This window comes from Lactuca saligna, chromosome 1 (genome assembly GCF_052625555.1).
Source record: "Lactuca saligna cultivar CGN05327 chromosome 1, ASM5262555v1, whole genome shotgun sequence".
Classification (NCBI taxonomy): Eukaryota; Viridiplantae; Streptophyta; class Magnoliopsida; order Asterales; family Asteraceae; genus Lactuca; species Lactuca saligna.
In genome coordinates this window covers 57,474,696-57,502,627 of record NC_136417.1, presented here as the reverse complement: position 1 = coordinate 57,502,627, position 27,932 = coordinate 57,474,696, and the positions used below count along the sequence as shown (strand labels likewise).

The following is a 27,932-nucleotide window of genomic DNA, read 5'->3' as shown; positions in this document are numbered from 1 at the left end:
TTGAAAATTGAGCCATAATAGGCCTTGATGATTATGAGATATTGGAACATTAAAATGCCAAGTGTTTGGACCAGAATAGATGGTTGGGCCTTAAGGTAAGGCCCATGTGAAGGGTTTTGGCCCAATTTGGAAAATTGGTCCATATGTTGGCCTTTGGTCCATTGATTGACTTTTGGGCCTTTGGAGTGTGAGTTTGGGCCTTGGGCTTGAATCAAGCAAGGTTGGGGTAAAGTAATCTTTTATCCCAAACATGGACTTGTGGTTATGTATTGGAACCCAATTATTAAATGGGTGTTGTTTTGATGTTGACATTTTGGGAATCTGTCATCCAGCAGCTTGGGTTTTATCTATGGGACGTCTACAGTGTGAGGTGAGTTCTCCCCACTATATCAACAGGATCTAAAGCACCAATGTCGGCCCACTAGTATTAATTATCTGCTAGTACGGGATGCTCTATGGACTGTATATAGTCATGTAGGATAGACTGAGGACTCTTGATCTAAGCTTTCCTACCTATTCCTTGTTTGATTATGATTTTAGAGTAGGATCACCTATCTAGGTGACTATCTCACCTCTGAGTATATACGGTTATGCATTCCTTGGATTGTTGATGTTTAGTATGTTGCTATGCTGTAGTGATCTATTAGATGTGTGTTCTGGTATTGAGTATGTTGTTATGATGTAGTGATCTGCTAGATTTGTGCTCTGGTATTGAGTTTGTTGCTTTGTGGTAATAACATGTAGAACTGTATGTTATATGTGCTTTTTGGTTATCATCTATGGAGTTTACTTAGGGAATATCGGTGGTCACGTAGGATTTCCTGAGAACTCTTAGTCTAAGCTCTCTTGTCTGTTCCTTGTTTGGTTGTGGATCTAGAGTAGGATTATCTGTTCGGGTGGCTATCTCACCTCTGGTTACTTATGGTTACGTATTCTATGGGGGTTAGATGGTAGCAGGATTGTATGTGGTGAGAGGATTAGTAGGCAGTAGTGAGTTGTATGAATGTTGTTGTCTGTATTATGTGCCTACTTGATCATGTGTTTATATGTCAACATATTGTGTTTGGTTGGGTTGAGGCGGTCCTACTTTGTGCTTAAGGATAACAGACCCAGGGCGGACCGGATAGACTGCAGACCCTAGGGGCATATCAGTCAGGCCGAAAGCCCAGAGAACGGTCCAAACAGGCTGAAGGCCCGGGTGGACGGACCACACATGTTGAAGGTTCTAAGAGTGGGCTAGTTAGACTACAGACCCCATAGGGTCAATTAAGTCTTACTGTAGACTCTATATGCATGTAGTTTTGTTGTTATGATATGGTTTTTCTATATGGCATTGGTATTTTAGGGGTAACTCACAAAGCCTTTGAGCTTACATTTATCAATTGTTGTTTCAGGTACTTTTGATGATCACGGGAATGCGAAAGCGTGATCGTAAACCTCCTTATATTTTTATGTTTTGATTCTAGGATACTCTGACACTATACCATTTTGAAAACAAGTTTTGTAATAATGATTGGTTTTGAAATGTTTTAAAAAGTTTTAATTTGGCATGATTTTTATGAATATTACACTGTCTTACCTAAAAAGAGTATTTTGTCATTGATTTTTTAACTTATTTAAATAACCACAACTCCAAACTCATCCTCATTACCCGACCTTACCTACCCCACCATTTTCCCTGTTTAAATAATAATATTTTTAGGTAAAACATTGATCAAGCGTGTAATAAAAACAAACAATAAGGACCAAGAGTGTAACAAAAAAACAAACAGAATGGACCTTCCTAGTTAAAAAAAATATATGTTAATGACTAAACGCACAAATTACCCTAAATTACAGGGACCATTCGTGTAACTTACTCTTCTTTTTTACAAATTCATTTTCCTTTTTTTTAACATATCTGCTTTGTACATAAAATAATGTTCACAACATCGGTATTACTATCTTTAGTGTTTATGCAGTTTTAAACGATCATAAATATAACCTTCTTTTAGACCCGAGGGTGTGTGGAAAGTTTTCCTCATTTTTTGTTTGTCACGTCATTTTTCCCCTACTTTTCTATCATTCACCAAAAGTTAGGGTGTGTGTGGGAAAAATCGTTCATTTTTTTTTTATTTTTTCAAAAAAAAAATATTTCATACAAATATTATTTTGTATGGAATTAAAAACCATGAATTTTAATATATATATATATATATATATATATATATATATATATATATTATAATTTTTTAATAGGTATATAATTCAATATATATTAAAAAAGCTATTAAATAAAACTGATCAATCACACGAGGAGAGAGAATGGGGGATAGACTCACTCACTCATTTTCCCTCACCCATGGTATGGCGTTCTATGATGAGGAAGTTTTCCCTCACTCCTTTCCCCAGCACATCGTCCGGTCTTAAGGTCGGAAGGTGTGTGTGGGAAACTCCCCTCACTTTTTCTCTGTCACGTTATCTTTTTCCCCACTTTCTTTTCCCTCACCAAAAGCTAAGGTGTGTACGAGAAGCTTCCTTCACCCTTTGTTTTTTTTAATAAAAATAATTGATTTTGATGATTTATAATTTTTTAAATGAATAATAAACATAAAAAATAACTAAAATTAAAAACCAATTCATTAATTAAAAATTACATAAAAAGATACATTAAACTAGGCAATATTAAAAATAATACAAAAACACTAGAAAACAACAAATATTAAAAAACCACAACCTAGAAAACATAATTAATATCGGAAGTTTTAAAAAACCAAAATACATCACTCGCAATCACCATCCTTGTCATTGACATCATCGTCATCGCCATTCTGATCAACGTCATTCTCGTCATTATCATCAGAATCCTCGCTCTCGATGAACATATCCGAATCATCATCTAATTCGTCAAACAAATCACCATGCCAATACTCTGTCGGCGGCTGAATAGGAGCCCTGTAAATGTGCTCCACCAAATCAGCACGGAAGGCGTGATGAATATCGCGATTGTGTACTTCTCTTCTATTTTCCTATACTCCTGCATACAAATGGCTACTCCTTCGATATTTGGCAAAACTTCGTTTTCGTTGTATCGACATATCGCTCTTCCTTCGTCTTTAAGAATCAGATTATGCAATACGATGCATGCATACATTATGTGTTGCAACGTTCTCACTTCATATGACTATATCTCGACTGCTAGTACTTGTCAACGCCTTTTGAGTACACCAAATGTTCGTTCCACGTCGTTTCTAGCTGACTCTTGTGCCTCTTTAAACTTTATTCTTTTTTCGTCGTTCGGACATGTAAATGATTTCACAAAAATAGATAAGGGAGGATATATACCGTAAATAAGATAGTACCCGCTCTTATATGCTACCTCATTTGCTTAAAAATGTGCATCGTGCGACTTTCCAAGGTAGATATCGTTGAATACCGGTGACTCGACTAGAACATTGATGTCGTTGTTTGCACCAGCTGGACCAAAGAATGCATGTCATATCCAAAGATCATGTGATGCGATTACTTCTAGAATGATTGTCGACTCGTTGTGGTCGCATCGCATGTACTTACCACGCCACACATTGGGGCATAATGGCCAAGCCCAATGCATGCAATCGATGTTACCTAGCATTCTTGTGAACATATGCTTGCCTTCATGCACCGTGTACAACTGATGAACATCGATGATAGTTGATTTGCGTAAATATTGTTGCCCGTAAACCAAAGTAATAACTTTGCAGAACTTGTAACCACACTCATGTACGTTCGGACATCTTAAAATACTCGTCTCATTTGTCTGTGCCCATGTCGTATGCTAACTGACAAATTATGGCTATGCATTTTTGAATTTGAGATAAACCTTTTTTACCTCTTGCATCCATCTTCCATTTGAAAGATGGAAAACGGTCTTCCAAATCGCCAACAATACGTAAGAATAGCTTCTTCCTCATGCAGAACCGTCGTCGAAACTTTTCAGCGTACACGGCATCATCTGCAAAATAGTATTCTATAAAATGATCATGTTCGGCTTCGTGATTTCTCATTATCAACGGTTTTCTTGTTTTAGATCGTGGACGTGAAGTTTGGTTTCGTCAGTTTTGAAAGTATGCAATGGTCATCGCCATGATGGAACCGATAAACATTACATCCTCTTGAGTCGTCGAATCAAATGACGAAGATGAGTACATTGTATATTATTGTTCTCTTTAGAGAGAATATGATGAAATGGCTTAAAAATAATGTTTGGCTGGGTTGGTATTTATAGAGGGGGGAAAGAATATATATATATATATATATATATATATATATATATATATATATATATATATATATATATATATATATATATATATATATATATTTGTGTGTGTGTGTGTGTGTGTGTAGAGAGAGAGGGTGTGGCAGCCCCTCCCCCACCCACTTTCCCTCACTGGCAGTACGGTGTTCCCGTGAGCGAGAAGAACTCCGTCCTCCCTCCCGTATCCACTCCTTCCAGCCTAACATACAGAGAACCTTCTTTCTCTAATTTGGTGTATGCAAAAACTTCACTAAAACATAAAACTATATGTTGATTTGGAGACCGAAGTTCTTGTGTTTGCTAACTCGTGGTTTAGCATCTTTAATATTTAGTATATTGCAATGTCTAAAAAGTTTACTATGTTATAATTGTTGTAAAAATGAGTCCAAAAGAAATCTACTATGATTATTATGGATATCACAAATAACATGAAACTAAAAATAGATTTTGAACATATAATATTTTTTTTTTCTTTAGTTTTAAAAAAGAAAATTGACTCGGAATGATAACAAACTATCGTTTTTGTTCTCATTTTGTCACTTTTTTTAGACAATTTACCGTTGAACTTGTTTTGATGGTCAAAAAATATTATTGTTACCGGGTATTGAAGGTTTCCAGCGAGTTTGTCATCTCTGATCGTCTTCTCCGGCAATTTTCCGGCCAATATAAGTTTCCGGCCAATCTCCGACAAAATTTAGATGAAGAAGAACTATGTTTTGTTTAAGAGGCTTAAACATGTTGGGGTGTTCTAGCTTTCATTTGTCCAAACAATTACATAAACGATTGTAAGAACAAAATTTTCAGATTTAAAACGATTTCAAATCTAGAACAATTGTAGTGTTCATCTTCATCTTGTTCGATTGTTTCTGAAAACGATTTTAATGTTTGTGTTAATCAAAAATCAAAGCAAAATTCAACATCTTGTTCGTATTTTTCAGGAACAAAACCAAAAATCAAAGTTCCATTAACAAACACCTTTTAACCTATACAAAGATCAAACGCTTCTTATTGTTCTTGAAAACCCATAAATGAAACCCTTGAAATCCAAGGGTTTGAGTTTTCCTTTTAATGTTCTTGAGTCTTGAAAACACATTTGAAATTCTCTTTCAAGTAGGAGCTTCAAAAAAGATGAATGATCGCTAGACTTCAAGTGTTTTGCTTTTTTTGTTTGAGTTCTTTTTATCTTCAACACGAATTTTTGGATCTAAATTTTTGTGTTCATGTATGTTATCTAAGTTCATGTTCTTGTTCTTGACATGATTTCTGAAACCCTAGAAATCAAAAACCAAACCAGATGGAACAACCTCAAACGATTTCCAACACACACCATCTTGTTTTTTCAGATTCATCGGAAAATTCATACATTCATACAAATTTCATATTTTTACCGATAAATCATAGTCACAAGAAAATTCATATGTTTAGGTAAACCTACAATAGCAGTCATAATGGTATTTTTTGAACACCTAAAACAAATTCAATGATAAATAATATACAAAAAAAAAATGATCAAATATGAACAAAAACGATATTACATTACCCTCCTAAACCATTTTTCTTTCTAAAAACCACCTTAAGATGCCAAACTAGCTTAGACCCCAACTCTCACCATCATACCAAAGATTTTAGTCGGCATTTTTGGAGTAAAAATTAAACATACTTTAATACCTTAAACCATGAATAACAGTAAAAACAACAACAAATATAAATTATGAACAAAAAAAGTTGTCAAATGTTTGGGTTTTTTTTTGGAAAAATAAAATCAGCAACCCTGTTAAAAAACTAAAACAAAAAATGGAAAAAAGTAAGCTATTTTCTTAAAAATGGATTGTTTAAAACGAAAAAAATCAAAAACCCAAAGGTATAACTAACCCATGCTTTTCTTTAGCAAACAACAATGAGTTAATGCTTCAAAATCAGTTGTGTTTTCTTGGTTTTGGTTAGAGATTTCACTTTTGTTGCTAAAAGCTCATAAAATTCTTTGTTTAGATTTGAGGGTTTTGAAGATGAATCAAAGATACAAATCAGAAACAATATCATCACCAATCACCACATGCTAATAATTCAATAATGTTCAAGATATTGATCAAAACATAACCCTAAAATGCATGAGAAAGGAGACAGTAGACTGCAGCAAATAAGAACACAGATTTCCAAGAATGTGCATTCCTCAATAGATATTCAAAGATGAATTATTACCATTCAACGAAAGGGGATTAAACAATGACCAGTGATGTTATTTATCCCTGACATGATGCAAAAGGTTGTTCGTACTTTAATAGAATCATGTTCAGAGCAAGTAGACTATGCTGGAATATATCACTCACAGAGAAGATCAGAATAACTAAAGAGACAATGGTATGATTCGAAATCAAAATTGAACATTTTGCCAAAAAGTCTCCATATTCACTAATGAAAATGGTGATAAGATAGAAGTAAAGCTCGATAAAAATTCTCAAAATATCAAAACAACAGACAATAACAGAAGAACTAACATACTTTTTCAATTGAATACGAAGAGAACCTCGATCAATCCTGAGGAATCTCAACATCACCATCAGCTATTTCCTGCTGCAAATCCTTCGGATCTTTTCCGTCAACCGTACAACCAACAGAAACACAAGTTCCGAGAATCTCCTTCACAGTTCCTTGCAACTCCTTAGCCATTGACCTCGGACGCATAACCTTCGCGATTTCAATCACGTCATCGAGAGAAATGTTGCCGCTGTGCTTGATGTTCTTCACCTTCTTACGATCACGCTCTGGTTCCTTGAGAGCTTTAATCACCAGAGCGGCGGCGGATGGGACGACGGATACCTTAGCCTGACGATTCTGAACAGTAAGCTTGACTGTAACTCTGAGACCCTTCCAGTCCTTTGCGGTTTCCTTTGCAATGTCTTCTCCGATCTTCTTTGGAGAGAGACCGAGTGGTCCAATCTTAGGAGCGAGTGAACTCGCTGCCCCGACCTCACCTCCGGTGACGCGGACATAGACGTCGACGACTTGTGACGGATCGAACTTCGGCGGCATCTTTGAAGAAGCGAGAGAGACGGCGGCGGCGTCTAAGGGTTCGGCGAGGGAGTCTCTGTGTTGTGAATCAGTGCGGCATGAAAAGGAAAATTAAAAGGGGCATATGCTAGGGTTTTGCATGCGACGGAAATGTCTTTTTTACCCTATTTGTTTTTTGGGCCTAAACCCGCAAATACGATATAAAACATTTGGGCTTTAGCTTGTAGTTGGGTTTGCATGGCCTATTTCATATAGCAACTAATCAATTATCTTTTTTTCAGTTTTTTTAGATAACGTAAAACACATTTTTACATTAATATCATAATAGCAATTATGCCAATTATGGCTTTTATTTTTACATTAATTTAGCAATTATCATAATAGCAATTATAAAATTATCATATTTTTATCGTTTTATACCGCTAAAATATGTTGAAAATTGTCAAAAAAAAAAAAAAAAAAAAAATCAGGCTTAAGAAAACAAATATAAAATAATTTTATTTTCTTTGTTGTACTTTCCTTTTCTTTCCTCTCTTTAAAAATAAAAAAAATAAAATAAAACTTGAGTACCAAAGTGTTACAGCAGAATTATAGACTATATAATACCAAAAAACATGATTTTAAATAATATGAGGTGTGACTTAAAGACGATGTGAAACCTTGAGTTTTTACGAACCATGATGAGTCATATCATTTGTAAGGCGTGACTTAATGTGAAAATTATATATATATATATATATATATATATATATATATATATATATATATATATATATATGGAAAATGAAATATACATTATAGTCCTACCTAAGCTTATATACATAACCAATTAAACTGTATCGTTTTGGGCTAATTACAACACACGATTGTTTTTCTTTTCCATCATGGTAATATTCTAAAATTGATTGTTTCCTCTATTTTCGGTATTGGAGGATTTCTTACTTCAAGAAATCGATCATGTAGGTTAATTGAAAAAAAAATCATCGTATTTGCAATTGGAATTGGCATGTTTGAAATCGCACAACATACAAAGGGTAGAAATTGGCAATCGTTCATGTTGTTTCCCACTCACTGCATTATCAATTTGTAATTGAAATTGCCCATTGATTACCGAATTTTGCTGCTAGTAGAATTTGTAAAGCGATTTTTGTATGGTTCTCGATTTTTGTTGACTGGTTGTTCATTCTCATTTATTATTGCTCAAATTTTCTACACCATATTCAACTCGTTACCTGCTGTTTACTGGTTTCTGAAAAAAGGTAAAAAAATTTTGTAAAATTTCATGATACATCTTGAATTATTTTTTCTAAATGTTGGTGAATGATGAAAAAAGAATTATGAACTTTGCTTGCATCCGTTCATGTTGTTTCCCACTTACTGTGCTATCAATTTGTAATTGAAATTGCCAATAAATTACCGAACTTGGCCTCTATTTCGTTCTATTCACTATGCTATTTTATTTTATATTAATTATTGATTTTGTCATTGTTGTTGGTTATTTATTTTTTCTAATAAGCAAACTATCATTTTGTAAATATCTTAGTTGGTAAATCATATTTTCTAATTCTTGATTATTGTTGGATGTAATGTATAGTGAATGATGTCTGAAACCGAAGCAAATGGGAATATCGAAGCACATACAACTGAAGATGTTGATGCAAATGATTTGTTAGAAGCAACATATGAAACTGAAGAAATAAAAGATGCAAATGGTGAATGTGAGGAAGATGGACTGAACAATGAAAGTATTTTAGGAAAGGTTTTCGATACAACTGATGATGCATATAACTTTTATAATGATTATGCATTTGTACATGGATATGGTATACGTATTCATACCACATGCAAAAATAAGGGAACAAATGAACCTTATCGAAAAACACTTGTATACGATAAAGAGGGTTTTAAATGGGAGGATGGTAATACATCAATTGGAAACGAGAAAAAACGTCGTAGAGAAGTTAGAATCGGATGCAAAGCAATGTTTCGAATTTCAAAAAAGAAAGATGGGAAATGGTTTGTTACTTGTTTAATGACACACACAATCACGAATTGAGCATGACACCAACAAAAGTGATGAAGCATCAGTCTCATGCGAAGTTCCACCGTACAATGGAATGTAAATCTCTCATGGTGGAACTTAATCAAGCAGGTTGAAACCTTCTCAAATTAAAAAGGCTATTAATGCAATGAAAACCTCAAATGAAGTTGATGTTACTTCAAAACAATGTGTTGATGTATTATCTGAGCAACGAAAACACAACAAAGGAAGGGAGTTTTATGGACTAATAAAACATTTACAAGATAAAGCCTTAGTGGATAATGATCTGTATTATGTTGTGGATTTGTACAGTGATGGCTGTCCTAGAAATATTTTTTGGGCTGATGGAAGATCAAGAGATGATTTTACTAAATTTGGAGATGTTGTTGCCTTTGATGTGACTTACATGACAAATAAATTCAAGATGCCTTTTGCTCCATTTACTGGGGTGAACCATCATGGACAGTCTGTACTTTTTGGTGGAGCGTTGCTAGAAAACGAAAAGGAAGAAACTTTTGTATGGTTGTTTGAGAATTTCCTTAAATGTATGTTTAGCAAGTACCCAAAGGCTATTATTACTGATCAAGACAAAGCTATGGGTAATGCAATAAAAAAAAGTGTTTCCAAACGCTCGACATCGCTTTTGTGCATGGCATATAAAAAAACATGAATTAGAGCACCTTCAACATATGTTGCTCGTTATAGTGATTTTCAAGAATCATATAAAGAATGGGTAATGAGTGACACAATTGAAGAATTTGAAACTAGGTGGGAAGTTATACGTGATAAGTATAAACTTGAAAGCAATTGTTGGATAACTGGTATGTATAACCAACAAGTACATTGGGCTAAAGCCTTCTTAAAGGATATTTTCTTGGCCGGTATGCCAACAAGTGGACGAAGTGAGAGTATTAATTCATTTTTTGATGATTTTGTTAACTCGAGTACCATGTTGAATGACTTTTTAGTGCAATATGACAAAGCAGTTACTTCACGAAGGGCCGCCGAAGAAGATGAAAATTTCAAGACTATGAACTCGAGGCCAGTTCTTTCCTCAAAACATCCAATCGAAGCAAAAGCAGGTGAGTGTTATACTAGAAAGGTATTTGAGATTTTCAAAAAATAATGGATGGAAGCTACTAGCAATTTAACGCATGAGACTATAAGCAAAAGTACAAAAGAAATCAAGTATCGAGTTGGACAATTGGACATTGACAAAAAAATATTGGCGGACTGTTACCTTTTATTTGTCAAATAAGATCCATGTCACATGTTCTTATGCTAAGTATGAGACTTGTGGGATTTTATGTAAACATATCTTATATGTGATGAAGAAAGGCATGTTAACACACTTCCGAGTCACTACATTTTACCTAGGTGGACCCTTAATGCTAGGTACAAGGTGGGTAAACGTAGTATCGGACTCGAAGAAATGAATAACGGAAATGGGGTTAGTGCTTACACTTTATGGTGTGTTCATTCAGATTTTAATAAAGTAATTGAACAAGCAAAAGACTCCCCTTCAGAAATAGAAAATGTCAATAACGTATTGATAAAGCTATTACAAGATCAAGCAATACAGAAAAAACCTTTACCAGTTGAGAACGTATCTCAAGGTTCTTGTGTGAGAATTTCACAAGTCGATATAATGCCTCAATTATTTTTCGGGGATCCTCTTGCTCCAACCAACACGAAAGGGTGTCCTAAAATTGCTAGTAGAATCAAGTCTTCTTTAGAAGTGCCAAAAAAACGAACATGCTCTAATTGTCAAGGATTAGGTCATTATGCTACTAGTTGTTCTAAAAGAAAGGTGCGTATAGTAGTAACTTACTTTGTCATGATTTTGTAGTTCTTATATTTATATAATAATCCATTTATATTTTCATGTATCAAGTAGATGAATCGTTGCAAGAGAAACATTGATGGGATATGTAGTTGCTATGATTTTGGTTAATTCTACTCATTTTTCTAGCTTAGGTTAAGCGTACTTTTTTTTAGTTTTAAGTACTTGTCTTTTTTTTCCAGTTTTGGACATAAATCATGTACGTTGCTATTCTGGAATGAAAATGTTGAATGGTTACTGCTATTATGTGTAAAAAAAGAAAGTACGGGGGCATTAGGTGTAAAAAATGAAAGTATGATGTTATTATGTCTAAAAATGAAAGTACGATGCTATTATGTGTAAAAAATGAAAATACGGGGGTATTATGTGTAAAAAGTGAAAGTACGGTTCTATTATGTGTAGAAAACGAAAGTATGGGGGTATTATTTGTAAAAAAACAGAAGTACGGGGGTATAATGTGTAAAAAATGAAAGTACGATGCTATTGTGTGTAAAAAAATGAAAATACAGGGGTATTATGTGTAAAAAGTGAAAGTACGGTTCTATTATATGTAGAAAACGAAAGTATGGGGGTATTATTTGTAAAAAACAGAAGTACGGGGGTATTATGTGTAAAAAATGAAAGTACGATGCTATTATGTGTAGAAAACAAAAGTATGGGGGTATTATGTGTAAAAAATGAAATTACGATGCAATTATGTGTAAAAAATGAAAGTATGGGGTATTATGTATAAAAACTGAAAGTACGATGTTATTACGTGTAAAAAGGGAAGTACGGGGGTATTATGTGTAAAAAATGAAAGTACGCAGATATTATGTTTAAAAACTGAAAGTACGATGCTATTATGTGTACAAAATGAAAGTACAATCCTATTGTTGAAAGTATTATTTTGTTAAAAAGAAAATTGATTCAAGTATAATGTTGTTAATAGGTATAATGAAACAGTAGACTGCTTCTACGAATCAACATATTCTTTTTTAGATTTAAAATAAGAATGTTATTATAATAATAATAAAAAAAAAAAAACCCAACCAATGGTCGGGAATGTGCATATTACAAACCGGAACAAAAAATGCCAAAAATATGACAGCACCATATATAAAGTTACCAAATCGTTACAACTAATTACAATTAATGACAATAAACTTATAAATCTACCAAACAAGAGTGATGAACATTAAACCCAACGATGACTATTTTCCCTTTTTACCCTTCCTGCCTTGAGTTTCATAGTAGTCCCCAAATTACCTCTGTTGCCCATATTGGTCATTGGTAAGGATTGTTTTCCCTTTTTACCCTTCCTCTTGAACCGAACCGTAGATTATCTACCATAACAATGACCTGCAAAAAAATCAATGAGGTTTTGAGAAAATTGTAACCTTCATATGTAAATTACTGGAGAAACTTATATCCACATGGAACCCATTCATTAAGACCAACAAAATAGCTAAATGTTAGCAATAAAAATCTTTGTATGATAATTCCTTAAAATACAATAATCATGGTAAAACGTCAAACTTGTCTTTTACTAAAATGTCCAACTTCTTTGCCTCTTAAAATAGTTTTCTCCTTGCATCTGGATTTCTATCCATCTAATATATATATCAATTAAAATCTTCAGGAGACATGAATGCCCTTACAAGTGTTTTTGATAAAGAAAATGATTACTTACTGGAGCTAAACAAGGATTGCAATATATCATGACTTTAATACGTTTGGCACTAAGATCCTTAATAAGTTGTTTCCATCCTTGATACAATGTTTCATCCACTTCCCAATTCCACCATAATTGTGATATAATTATTGTCTTTCTTTATCCTACCCAATCTCAAACAATGCCAAAATGTATTAGCATCATAAAAAAGGGTAAAAGGAAATGAAGAGCCTGAAAGATTACCTGCAACAAGAATGCTGATAATGATAAATTGAAAAAATTCTCACTTTCCTTAACTGAAATAGAGAAAGCACCCATGTTTTCCAAAGGGAGAATTGACACACAGATAGAAAATTTTGTATCAATTGTCCCAGCTTATAATTAATGACTTCAATCGATGAAGGTAAGTGGCCATTGAAATTTCAATTGTCGATTACAGACTTCAACGGATACCAGATCGATGCAAATAGAACAAGAATCAAGGGGAAAAATCAGAAAGCTTCACTATTGAATCATTCCCCAACCATATGTAGTCCTCTTTCGCCAAAATTGTTACAATTTCTTCAATCCAGGTCATGTCGTCGTTACTGACCTAGCGGATCAAAACCACAAATTAGAAAAAGGAAGCTTTTATGTTAGGAAGGAAGTTTGAGAACCCAAAACCCGCACCTTTTCCGGCGATTTCCAGCTGGGCGGCATCGCTTGCATCGTCATTTCCCTCTCTGGTGATCAGTGATGCCGCCATCAGCGACTACCCTCCTCTTAGTTATGTTCCGCTGACTACACAACAACACAGTGGGATTGACAACCCATGTACGCTCGATATGCCCTCTGCATCTCAATTTCTTTCAACAAATAACCTCAAATTGTGTTTCCTCCTACGATCCGCTCCCATCTCCTCGTCTCAGCTCCTCCCTCGTCACTTCTGATTTTTATTACCGCACACACCCAAACACGGTGTTTGTTTTGTTTTTTTCCCCAAAATTGGGGTTTTAATTGTAAAGCAGCAAACGATGTCGTTTATAGGGTTTTGTACGCAAGCTTATATAAAGCTGTAATGTATATTCCCTATCCCCATATATATATATATATATATATATATATATATATATATATATATATATATATATATATATATATATATATATATATATATATATATATATTCAAGTGTTTCTAACATCTATTGTGTGATCGTATGCATAAATTTGGACCAATGGATGGAATAAATCAATGATAATGATTTGAGTGTGTAAGATATTACAATAGGGTAACATATACCATATAATAACACAAATTTCAACATAAAGGTATTTTAGTCAATTAGCCTATATTAAAAATGGAAATTTTCAGATTTTTAGGGATAACTAATTTTCTTAATTTTAAAAATCTAGATTTTTTAAATTAATTTAACTTTTATTCTAACGTAAATTTTTAAAATAAACCGAAATTATTCTGATAGAATGTCAGCCATTAACGATATTTCTGATTTTATTCTTACAGAATATAGCTCCAACTAAGATATTTTTGATAATTAACCATATTTAAGAATTCTACATATTCTTCATATATTCAAAATTAAATACAAATTCATACATATTCTTAGAGACTAATAGCCTTATATACTTTAATATAGTTACATAGATTCTAATATAATATCATCAAAAATGAGTAAATTTCTTAAGAAATAGAATACTTAAATATACAATTATTGAACAAAATCACTTGATCTTCTTCAATGATCCAAATAATACACTTGATTCCAACTATCCTTACGAAAATGTGATGTGTTATCGTAATAATATAATTCTTCGCAAATATACAAGTTGTTGATTTCGATTCCAAGTCTTTCTCTTGTGTGATTAATATTTGATTCCTTCTTCAAGTCATTCTGAAAGAATAACATGCATTACTTGTTAGTATTACTAATTAAGCAAATATCCTTGTTATTAACAAACATTCTTAAAGGCATTCTGACATAATACATTTATACAGATAAATTCTAACAGAATACAGTACATAATATTCTATACGAATACATATACTTTATTTTAACAATATATTACTTAGAGTCTAATAGTTATCAATAAATATGTTTATTCTGCAAGAATGATATCGTAAATATTCTCCCAGAATGATTTTGATTATTCTTAAAGAGTATGAAATTAATTCAAAGAAATAAAACTAAATTCTCATGTTTATGGAATAACTAACCATAAGCAAAGCTAAAATAGAGAAAATAAAGACCTAATTAGACCAACACAAACCATATTAACAAAACTACATTGGCTAATTTTCAAATGGATATAAACACTTATGAGTGGACATCATGTGTAAATGAATGGATGAAATATTTGGTTCAAGCATTTTAACAAACATCTGGTAGGCAAAATCAGATGTTGTTTAAGTATGAAGCTATATGCTAGTTTAGGGAACAAGAAAATCAAAGTTTTATGTTAATCCAGTCTTTTAAAAAGAAAACTTGGAAGGTCGAGTATTAGGACTATAACTAAATAAGACTTCACCATTTATGAAGCATTAACAATCCTTAAACTAAATAGGAAAGGAATAGACCTGTGGAATTAATCAACTTATGTTGGTTGATGCTCAAGATCGATTACAAATCCTTCTTGATGATCTTGATATATATTCATACGCACACAAATACACCTCTATACCTCGTCTTTAGTTTTTGGTGTCTTCATTCTTACATCAAGTTAAAGAAGAGGGGTAGGTTCCTTGGTTTGTTTGCTTTGCGAGGTCACTGTGTTTGCACAAATCTCCCTGTTCACTAGATAGAAAATCAACCATGATGTGAGTGATGGAAACGACTAGCGGAGGACTGGCGGTAAAGATTGCCACTAAGGTTTTTTGGTCGGCAATTGAAGGATGTAGGTTTGTGGTCAAAGTCGGTGTTTTTCTGGTGATGTTAATGAACGAGACATCTAATTTAACTAACAAATTCACCCAATTTAAAGGATATTAAATGTTTTAAATATTTACCATAATTAGGTATAACCAAGATTACTATTATACCCTTTTATGATTTATTATTGAATTTATTTTTGTTTTATTTTGATTGGTTATTAGAGATACACAATACTTATTGAAAACATTTTAATCTAATTTCTCTCTCTCTCTCTCTCTCTCTATATATATATATATATATATATATATATATACATATATATATATATATATATATATATATATATATATATATATATATAATTCATTTTTGTATACATATATTAAAACATGATGTCAAGTACAAGCCTTGTAGTCACATAACGATATGATGATATGACGAAGTCGGGTTTATAAAACTTTGCCAAAAAAATGAATAATAATTCATAAAGCATAGTTCTTTTATTTAATTATAAGATGGAAGCTTATATATGAGGATATAAATTTGACATGTATTAACTTTTTTAATTCGCCTTCTAAACAATCTTGAAAGGGGGAAAATCAGGGAAAACACACATTGCCATTAAAATATAATAAAAAGAATATGGAAAGCATATATAATATGCCATTAAAAGTTTATAGCTTATTTAATTAACCTTTGTAATTAATCAAAACTTATGTAAGTTACACTTGACTTCTTTCCATTTCGTTTGTCGTTCTTTTATTTATCCATAAACGTTGCTAAGTTCTACATAATTCTCCGTTGCTTAAGAATAACTCGGCCCCAAGTTCATAGGATGGACAACTTTCTCTCGCGCATGGTACTTGTAAATATTTAAGACATTAAACATATAAGAAATGAACATTGTGGTGTGTATGCTAACGATATGAATGTTATCGTTAATATTTTGTGAAACCTTATAAGAACCATATCTTCATTAACTCAACTTGTTGTATGTCCCCATCAAAAACCACTCCATGCGGAAGTAGACCATGATCTCATCTCCCACATCGAATATATTGGGATGCCTATGTTTATCATTGGTTTTCTTGTACTTTGCATCCACATATGTTATCTTCTCTCTTACCACTACATGAGTCTTGTACATATCTTACAACAAGTTTGTTGGTTGTGTTATCATTCTTCCCAAATAACAAGACCAAATCGACTACCGAATGTAAGTGGATCTTATATAACGTATCATATAATGAGATCCATGATTACCTTATTGTAGGCAAACTCTTCTTATATATATATATATATATATATATATATATATATATATATATATATATATATATATATATATTGATTTTATCCACATAAGCAACAAATCTTATTCCAAGTGTGTGATTGACCACTTCAGTTTTCAAATCGGATTATAGGTGAGCATTATTGCTAAAGTTCATTTACAAGAAATCACTAACAAGTTAGTCAAAAGTAAGTCAGAAACTTAGTATCATGGATAAAGGTTATTGACTTGACCTCTATTGGAACGAACAACTTCTTAAAATAATAAATGACTACACACACAACATCACATGTATTCTTCCTTGATATAATGTCAACAATCTATTAAAACATGTTTACAACCATATACATTGATTGAATCTTCTTCAAGTCCTAGGTAGGCCCAAAATAATCTTCACAGAAAAGTCTTCTCATGGATATATAGGAATTAACTATATCTACTTGATCAAGCATAAGACATAAACCTTTGAAAAGTTCAAAGAGTTTAACCAAGAAGTGGAGAATCAATTGGGCAGTAGGAAGATAAAGATGCTCTGATCTGATCATGGTGGTGAGTATCTTAGTATCGAGTTCCACGACTATCTTAAGGAATGTGGAATTGTTTCAAAATTGACGCCACCTAGGACACCAAAACTTAATGGTGTGGCTAAGAGGCGTAATTGAACCTTGTTGGATGATAAGTCTAGCTTCGTTGCCTATCTCATTCTGGGGGTATGCCTTAGAGACTGTCGCCCATATCCTTAATATAGTCCCAACTAAGAAGGTTACCAAAATACCCCACGAGATGTGGACAGGGAAGGTTCCCTTATTAGTACACATCAGGGTTTTGGGTTGAGAGGCTTTCATAAGACAAGAGACTTAGGACAAGCTCTAACCTCACAGTAAGCATTGTATTTTCATCGGCTACCCGCAGAAGTCCTTCAGGTATCTCTTCTATAGACCGAGTGACAATGTTGTTTTTGTTGCGATAAAAGGAGTCTTTCGCGAGAGAGAACTCATATGCCAGGAAGACAGTGGGAGACAAATTGACCTTGAAGAGATTCAAGAGTTAAGTAATAAAGGAACCTCAAACACTAGCACTCAACCCGAGAAGGAAACTCCTATTGAACCGATTGACGAATCTGTACCTCTGAGATGTTCCAGTAGAGTTAGTGTTCCATTTGTGTTATATGGTTTTCATATAACAACTGAAGGTGATACATTTATCAGTGATAGCACATTGATGACTCTGGATGAACCTGATAACTACAAGGAAGCCTTGGCAGGCCCCGAGTCTGTAAAATGGAAAAAGGCGATGGACAACGAGATTTAGTCCATGTATGACAATCAAGTTTGGAACTTGGTTGACAATGTACCGGGTCGTAAGATAGTCGGGTGCAAATGGATCTTCAAGAAGAAGACCAACATGGATGGGAAAGTACACAAATATAAGGCACGACTGGTTATGAAGGGGTTTACTCAAAATCATGGAGTTGACTATGATGAGACCTTCTCACCAGTAGCGAAGCTTAAATCTATAAGGGTTATGTTAGCCATAACTTTATTTCATGATTATGAAATATGGAAAATGGATGTTAAAACCGCTTTCCTTAATGGAAAGTTGGCTGAAGATGTTTATGTGTGTCAGCCAGAGGGTTTTGCCAATGCAAAGTAACCTAATAGAGTGTGTAAGCTTGAGAAATCCATCTATGGATTGAAACAAGCATCTCACAGATGGAATCTTTGTTTTGACGAGAAAGTCAAAGAGTTTGGATTTTTAAGAAGCGAGGATGATTCATGTGTATATGTCAAAGCTAGTGGGAGTATAGTTAGCTTTCTGTTATTGTATGTAGATGACATACTACTTGTAACATCCCAAAATTCAAGGCAAAAAATTTCATTTTAAATAAGTTATTATAAATCCATAAGTAATAAAATATCCATAATAACATATCATGTCAAAGCCAAAGTGTTAGTAGTCAAACATGTTATCATGAAATAATATCAGAGTGTAATCCCAAAGATCTCATGTGCGGAAAAACATAGTGTGATGCGTTGCGATCGAGCCGGCTCCTTTCCCTTAAAATCGAAGGACCTGAAACCAAAACTAAAAATCGTAAGCACGAAGCTTAGTGAGTTCCCCATCATACCACATACCATACATAACACATATTGTCAGACATATCTAGGTGGCTGACCTACCCTGCTAAGCATACTGGGGTGCCTATCCTACCCCTATCAGACATATCGGGGGTGTCCGACCTACCCTTCCGGTTTATTTCAACCGGTTACGGGAACTATTTCACCCCTACTAGTACCACATAAAAGCATGGCATAAACATACTGTCAAACATATCAGGGTGCCTAGCCTACCTATTGGCTCTATTGTCCGGATACGGGGACTATTCCCCCACTTTACTAACACATAACATCATATCATATTATCACATAATCGTAGCAGATAGCAACATACCAGGTGATTATCACAAAGACAATCTTCTCTAATATAACCCTTACTAGTGGGTCGGCCTTGGTGCCTTAGACCCACTTCTATTGGAAAGTAATTCACCTCACACTACTGAAGTCCACTGCAAGAAGTCCGTACTGTTGCCCTAGCGACTCCTCGAGCTATCAATATCACAATATCACCCAATTAGCAATTGGGTCCTAAACCATGATCCATAATCCATGCTTGGAATGAAACGACCATTTCACCCCCGACCCATCGAGGTCTATACTATAATATCCATGAAGGCCCATTAATGGCCCGATTTTCCAAATTGGGCCCAAACGTTTACATGGGCCTCGCCCTAAGCCTAATAACTTATTTCTAGCCCAAACATACATCCTTAGCTAGACCAACAATCCATAACCCAAATAATAGCCCAAACCCAAAATGGCCCACAAGGCCCAAAGTAGACAAGTCCAGAGAATGGCCCAAACTGAGGCCTATTAGTACGGAACCCACTCTGACTGAGTACGTGGGACGTACTCATAAGTACGCAGGGCCTATTGGGCTTGTGACTTGTACGTTGCACGTACCAGCTTGTACGCCCAACGTACTCCCCTGTTAAGCCCCATTCTTCTGTTAAGCACTTAATCACTTCATCCCTAGCCCCAACTCTCCAATCTGACTTCTATGGGTGACTTTTCAAGTAAAGTTGACAACTTTACTAACATGCATGGATTGATGGGACTCTAGAGCTCAAAAGAGCTTAATATATGGTCTTAACTCATGCTTGGACTCAAACACTTCACAAAGATTGCACCTTTATGAGAGAGGACCTTAGAATGTCCAAATCTACAAGTTTGAGTCCCAAAAATGACCCTAGCTTAGAAAGACCAATAAAAAAAGGCTAAGAATGGCCAAAACCAACTCAAAAGAGGATCTATGAAATGGAAGGTCAAGATCAAAGCTTTTTACCTCCAATGGGTTGACAAATAGGAGAACTTTCTCGATCTACAAGCTCCCTTCCAAGATTAACACTTGAACACCACCTTCTCTTCTTGCACACACACACTAAAAGTATTCTTTCAAGCTCCAAGCTTCATCCAAGGTCATTTAGGGTTTCATGGTCGTGAAAAGGGGTGGAGGCTGATCTGAAATGACCTAGGGAAGGATATAATGAGGCTTATATAGGGCACAAGTAGAGGAATTAGGGTTTGGGGCACTCTGAACGTACGTTGGGCGTACGCCTCTCCACACCCGCGACCATGTGACTTAATACGTTGGGCGTAAACTAGCTGACGTTTGGCATACACAACCAAACATACACATGCATTCCATGCATGCATGGGCTGACTTTGTCACAAAACTCCATTAGGGACTAGTTCTGCCAACAACTTTAAAGTACTATAACTTCTTCGTTCTAAGTCTGTTTTCAACGAACTTTATATCCACAAAAAAGGTGGCGAGAATCCCTACGCTCCTAGTATCACACCCGAGCCTTAAAAACTTCCGAATAAAGCTTAAAATGCATAACAGACAAATATATCAATTTACAGTCATACCCTTGGCTCCCGAAGACACAATCGAATACATGGTCACGTGAATCATAGCAACTACATCCGAAATGAGCTAAATCCTTCCTTTCCCAAATCTCTAATCCCCATGACAACCAATGATTGAGCCACAGCCCCAATTAATAAGGAAAATCTGAAACCGGGTGATACAACTCTCCCCCACTTAAATTAGATTTCATCTTCAAAATCGCTCCTTACCAACACCCATCTCAAAACAATCATCTGAGGAATACAACTAGAACCCCAACCTGAAACTTCCATCTAGAAGATATTGCTCGATCCTTCAACCCTTCCATCTCGGTCCTTTTTTCGGCCTAATTCGATAAAACCATCCTTAGAGCAATTCTTCAAACTCGGTGAAGAATGACTCCTCGATCTCTCAATCAAAACTCATCTGACTTCCTTGGAGTCTGAACTCGAAGGTCCCAGTGGTCCGGCTCCCTGTTAGACCTCTCAAACCAAACTGTCACCCATCATAATGCTACTAAAAAGAGCGCAAGTCACTGTCCATAAACGACTACAGAACACTTAAACCTGACAGAAGGATCAGATAACCCTTCTAGTAGAAGATTCATCCCTGCAAACGGTTAGACTCATACGAGAGTTGCACAACAAAGTCAAATCAACTACTCTGAGATTATTTAATCCCACGACAAGTGACATATCGCTTCCCAATCAATTAATAATTTCATCTGCACCCGCAAACCTAAAACTCTAATACTGCTTGAGATCCTAAAATTGCCTGAAACACCGAACTGCCTGAAGCCGTATGTTCTCACATGACTACTTGCCAAGATCTACCATGACCTCCCTGGTCTTAATTCGTTCACCAATCATCTGAAATACTGGGTTTCAGCTCGGCTGCGGAGCCAAAGGACTCCTTACTTATCATGCCACTGCCACTCTAACAACTTCCTGATCTAGCCAATCGGGTCCATGCGTCGAATCCTGCCATCATCAAATCCAAGACTAAAAGTGATTGCTACATGACCAATGATAGCCTTATCTCACACGTCCTTAAGTAGTCCATTGCTTCCATGATCTCATAACCGTAGTGACGTCCCAACAGTCTTATCATTGGCTCAACCAGATCTAACCCAGCTGGTAATTCCGAAATCAATCTGTGGACTTCCACATCCTCACTGCTGCATCGAACTGGTGGGTAATACTGATCTCCTCGTGATCTGACATTATTCCCATACTATCTACCAACCCAGTGAAATCCACGGCTAGACTCGCGGTCTCTCAACACTCTAGTACTATCAAGATGCTAGTGAATGTTACAGCTACACCCGTAGGATTACAACACTTTAACACTATCTGAGAACCTTGTGAATGTTGCGGCTACACTCGCAGACTCACAACACTTCTACCACTATCTTTCAACCTGGTGAACGTTGCGGCTACACCAGCAGACTTACAACACTCTAACATTATCTGAAAACCTTGTGAATGTTGCGGATACACCCGCAGGCTTACAACACTTCCCATACCAGGTCGAACACGCACTCGACCTAACACTCAACTGAACTTGAATTCTAATTGGACCTCTAACCTAGTTCCCTAAACTAATGCCAAGGGAAAGCGTGAATCAAACATCAAAATGTTTTCTATACTCCCAACTCATCCATTCCTTAACCCAAACGACCACTCGACCGCCTTCCCCTGACGGGGATGCGAAACTCATCCAAGGTCATACATATTTTTGCTCCTAAATGCCTAACCGATTCTCCCCCAGTTCTATTCAACTAAGTCTTCATGGCACGTGAGAATTGAAGGGTTCCCAATCCTTCTTGCTTTCTAATAACCCATTGATGGCAATCTGTGCTTACCAATGCTAGCGATCAATTATCAGTACAACCTTAAGATCGCCCATCCTCAGAAGTCTTGAAGAGTGCCCTTGAAATACGGTCCAACTTGACACTTTAGCCCACCTCCCATGCTGACCACTGGAGGCCTAAATCTTCACCCTGGCTGATGAATCCTTGTCTCCACCTCCCATATTGCAGCACCACTGAACTTTCACCGAACACAACCCATTAAAATACCATTCTCTTGAACATACCATAATCAACCACTTATGCATTGAATACCTGCAACTAGCGCTACCATCCTCATGCTACTAGTCCTTTCCTAGCATGGATAATGGCTTGAACTCCAAAGTTCTCCCATAGACATTTTCCGATCATATCAATACAGATGGTGAAACCACTAAATCCTATCGATACGGGTGGACTAGCTTGATGAAATTATCCACATGCCTTCTATACAATACCCCCGGCCGATCTATACTGCGAATCGTGGGGACACTGAACACTCCGGTGCAGCTAAAGGGGATAACCTTTTACTATTTACTAAACAATTCACGGTATGCATTTGGCATATGACATTTCTTAAAAAATACAATTTGAATACAAGCAATGAGATAACTCATACATACTCTTACCCAATCCTGAGGCAAGAACAATCATAATATCAATAGAATCGAAAAGAGCACTTGATACCTACCTGCAACATTTCTTGTCGTAATCCGGATCTCTCCTGTAAATTCATTGCAAGGTTCGACTCCTCTCGGCTAGGGATCCTGTCATACCCTCTTGTCCATCGGTGATCTTCAAAGTGTCCGGAGTAAACATGCTTACTTCCCCTCCCTTCCTATTCGGACAGTCAGCCTTTTTGTGGCCCACCCGATCGTAGTGAAAACACAATGGGCTTGCCCACCTTCCCTAAGAACAATCTCTACTAACATGACCAATCCAACCACACTTGTAGCAGCCTAACCCTCTAGAATGACAAACTCCCTTGTGCAGTTTCACGCATGTGCTACACTGACTTCGGCCCTGTCGGCCTACCAATCGCTGATCTAAAATATTGGGTCTGTTACTGGGACCTTCCAAAGAATGCTCCTGATCTGACCTCCTTTTCTCAGTGTGCTCCAAGTCTATCTCGTATCCTAAAACTCTGGAAGTCATATCCTTCAGGGTCTGACACCATGTCACACTCGCTAGCTCACTTGCCAATGACTGAGTTGCAACGACTGGAACATCATCTGCCTAAATCGGGTCACAAACTCCTCCCAAGACATAGTCTCCAATTCAAAAAGTGAGATAGACTGCACAATCAATTCCCAATAGCTCCTTGCCGCCTGATACAAGAGACCCAAGGCGAACTGAACCTTGGCTCTTATGGGGTAGGGACTAGTGCGGAAAACACCTTCCGTCTCCTCAATCTAGCGTGAACTCAAAACCTAGACAATCCTTTCCCCGACTGGCTCACCATCTGAGCCGAGACTGAATCATGAACCATAACCATCTCCCTGAGTGCCCATCTCTAAACTGAAAACTTCAAAATCTCTAGTCAGACATACTCAAAGATCCTTCTCCTCGAAGCTTCTCAGATTCTCCAAGACTCTCACCGATTTGAGTATAGATCCTGTGCTTTTAGTAGTATGGGCCCAATACTACCTTCTACAACTATCCATACTTTCCTCAACAATCCTCCCGAATCCTCCAAGTCACTTCCTCAAACTGATGCACCCAAGTCACACTAAACTTCAATACTAACCCACCGAAACATATCCAGGGCTTTCCTAGGTTCCCGATCACCCAGTCCTCAGCTGATGAAAGATTCTCAGTAATGTCAACTAGCTACCTCATGAATATAGCCACATGCAACAGAGATCAGATAATCCTTTGAGTAAAAGAATCATCCCTAGAACAGTTGGACTCATACAAGAGCTACACAATAGGGCCAAATCTATCACTCTGAGATTATACAGTCTGTGCCACATGTGACTTAGCATATTCACTTAATAGCTAGCTCACATTACCAAGAGCCCGCAAAGCACAAAGCAAGCAAAACTCAGACAATGGAAATCTAACCATCATATTCCAATCAAACCATTTTATCCTCTAATCAGGAATCTATGCATACAATTCAAAGGCTCAAACAATCAGGCATAAACTAAACTGGCTATCCTATCATTGACTGATTAGTACTAGCATGCAAGTCTACAATCACATACAACAGGCATATAAGGCATCGTTCCTAGATCCTTATCCCTAACCTAGCATGCAGTTCTCATAATCATATCATAACATAACATAACATGCATGGGTATCTTGAGGAAAACTTACTTGAGCTCGGCTGATTGCACGCATCACACACCTTGTTCTTTTCAAAGTTCTTTTCTCTTTTCAAAGATCTTTCCATTTTCTCAAGCTCTTTTTGTAAAAATGATTCTCTTTTAAAAAAAATTATACTAAGTCCTCAGTTTGAGTTCAGACACACCCGAGAGTGTATCCGAATCCATCAAACCAAGGCTCTGATACCAACTTGTAATATCCCAAAATTCAAGGCCAAAATTTTCATTTTTAAATAAGTTATTATAAATCCATAAGTAATAAAATATCCATAATAGCATCTCATGTCAAAAACAAAGTATCAACAGTCAAACATGTTATCATGAAATAATATCAGAGTGAATTCCAAATATCTCATGTGCAAAAAAACATAGTGTGATGCGCTGCGATCGAGTCGGCTCCTTTCCTTTGAAAACAAAGTACCTGATACCAAAACTGAAAACTGTAAGCACAAAGCTTAGTGATTTCCCCCATCATACCACATACCATACATAACACATACTGCCACCCATATATGGGTGCCCGACCTACCCTACAGAGCATAATGGGGTGCTCAACCTACCCCTACTAGGCATATCGGGGTGCCTATCCTACCCCTGTCAGACATATCGAGGTATCCGACCTACCCCTCCGGTTTATTTCAAGGGGTTACGAGGACTATTTCACCCCTACTATTTCCACATAAAAGCATAGCATAAACATACTGTCAGGCATACCGGGGTGGCTAACCTACCCATTGGCTTTATTGTCCGGATATGGGGACTATTCCCCCCACCTTACTAACATATAACATCATATCATATTTTCACATAATCATAGCAGATAGCAACACACCAGATGATTATCACAAAGATAATTTTTTCTACTATAACCCTTACTAGTGGGTCGGCCTTGGTGCCTTAGACCCACTTCTATTGGAAGGTAACTCACCTCACACTGTTGAAGTCCACTGCAAGAAGTCCTTACTGTTGCCCTGGCGACTCCTCGAGCTATCAATATCACAATATCACCCAATTAGCAATTAGGTCCTAAACCATGATCTATAATCCATGCTTGGGGTGAAATGACCGATTCACCCCCGACCTATCGAGGTCCATACTATAATATCTATGAAGGCCCATTATTGACCCACTAATGGCCCAATTTTCCAAATTGGTACCAAACCTTTACATGGGCCTCACCCTAAGCCCAATAACTTATTTTCAGCCCAAACATACATCCTTAGCTAGACCAACAATCCATAACCCAAATAATAGCCCAAACTCAAAATGGCCCACAAGGCCCAAAGTAGACAAGTCCAAAGAATGGTCCGAACCGAGGCCCATTAGTGCGAATCCACTCTGACTGAGTACGCGGGGCGTATTGGGCTTGTGACTTGTACGCTGTGCATACCATCTTGTATGCCCAACGTACTCCCCTATAAATCCCATTTCTTCTATTAAGCACTTAATTGCTTCATCCCTTGCCCCAACTCTCTGGTTTGACTTCTATGGGTGACTTTTCAAGTAAAGTTGGCAACTTTACTACCATGCATGGCTTAATGGGACTCTAGAGCTCAAAAGAACTTAATAGATGGTCTTAACTCATGCTTAGACTCAAACACTTCACAGTCCGACACCCTCACGCAACCAACAATGAGTTCATACCCCTATGATTTTACTATTTTTAATGTTTTCAGAGGGGGATACAAGCCAAACACAAATGATTTTGTGAACTTATACAAAAGAATTTCAACATGTTTAAAACCGATGCAATTGATACAACCAAAAGATTTCCACATTTTATAATATATTTAGATATTGTATCCCTTTTGTAACATGTTTAGCATAAGGGATGTTTTCAAATTACAACCATAATTGCATAGTTTTCAAATCAATACACGAACCAAGTACATAATATACATTCAAACTATAATAAGTATAGTTTGGGATTACAATGCACAGTTTTTACAAATTCAGAGCTTATACATTAACTAGCATATAAACTATGGAAAACTTAGTTTATGATATACATTACTACTTTCAGATTTCAAAATTACTATATTAAATAATTATTTAAGCATAATTATTATTACTCTACAAGGTATACAAAAGGATTCAAATACAAGAGAACAATACAAACTACACATAAACTAGTTAATACAGGATTGTGAGACATCTCTTCAATTGTACCCTACGAGGTATGGAATAAATCCTATCATTTAGTGTAACCAAAGTCTCCTGGAGGGAGAGCGTGAGATTTGTGAATAGATCTATTCGGTACTGACAATCCCACACCTAAACTGCTAGCTACAGTTAGGCAGGCATATACCTGGGGTGACAAATATCATACCGTCTGACGCCTGAAAAACGTCGCAAAGGTCATCAGTCATATCAAGCATGGTTATACGACTCACAATAGTATAAACTAAACTTTGTTTATGGGATTTCATTATTCATTCATTTTATTTTAATTAATAAAACTACTATACATTACATTGGAGGATTCCAGGGGATACAATAAATGGTTTTATTTTAAATAATGAAACTACTATACATACTGGTGGTAACCAGTGTTTTCAAACAAAACATTCTATATATTACTGGTGATAGCCAGGGTTTTCATACACATGGTTTTTTATTCAATACAACGATATACAATACAGCTAGTGATAACCAGGCATACAAACTAGAACATTATACATTACTACAAAACACAGTAACAAACATATATGTTAGAAAATATTGAATTTTCTTGGGAAGCATGCAAAAATTTTTACAGATTCAATGACAATTTTACATTACAAAAACATTTTTTATGAACT

General features: G+C 35.9%; 1 pseudogene; it reads right to left on the bottom strand.

Moving 5' to 3' along the window:
• Positions 1 to 6,620: 6,620 nt before the first annotated feature.
• Positions 6,621 to 7,403, bottom strand: LOC145036863 (large ribosomal subunit protein uL11 pseudogene; annotated as a pseudogene).
• Positions 7,404 to 27,932: the final 20,529 nt, after the last annotated feature.